Here is a 507-nt window from a genome sequence, read left to right as displayed (position 1 = left end):
GCCAAACCATTAAAACCGATACAATCTATGAGCAACAAACCTGAGAAGAGCAAATATTGATCAAATTGCAATATTTCCTGCACAGAAGCTACAGTGAAATAAGGCAGCAGTTGTAGGTTGTCACGAGCTCTGCTCGTGTTTTACTTAAAGTCCAAGGTCTTGCAGTGATGTTATTACCTGATAGTCTCAGTTTTAAAAAGATTCATATTTTACTGTGGGGAGAGGAGGGAATTGAATTATAGAGGCGTAAATGCTGAGGCTCTCTGTGACAGAGGAGCAGTATCCACAATTCATTTTGTTGCTCGTGCTTTTTAGGTACTTGGGGCTCTCAGAACCGTGCTGCTCTCCTTAGCTTTTCCTACAGACCAAGCTTCACTGGCCTTAGAAATGTAACTGGGACACAGGTACCATACACTGGGCAGGCACTCAAAACGTGGGGTGGGCTCCTCTGCTGCCCTTCACCTGCTTCTGGTCAAATGCATTTCAGCCGGCCCAGGACCTCGTGGG

This window comes from Lepidothrix coronata, unplaced genomic scaffold (assembly GCF_001604755.1).
Source record: "Lepidothrix coronata isolate B3197 unplaced genomic scaffold, Lepidothrix_coronata-1.0 Scaffold21, whole genome shotgun sequence".
Lineage (NCBI taxonomy): Eukaryota > Metazoa > Chordata > Aves > Passeriformes > Pipridae > Lepidothrix > Lepidothrix coronata.
The sequence above is the reverse complement of the archived record's forward strand: the minus strand, read 5'-3'. Positions refer to the sequence as shown.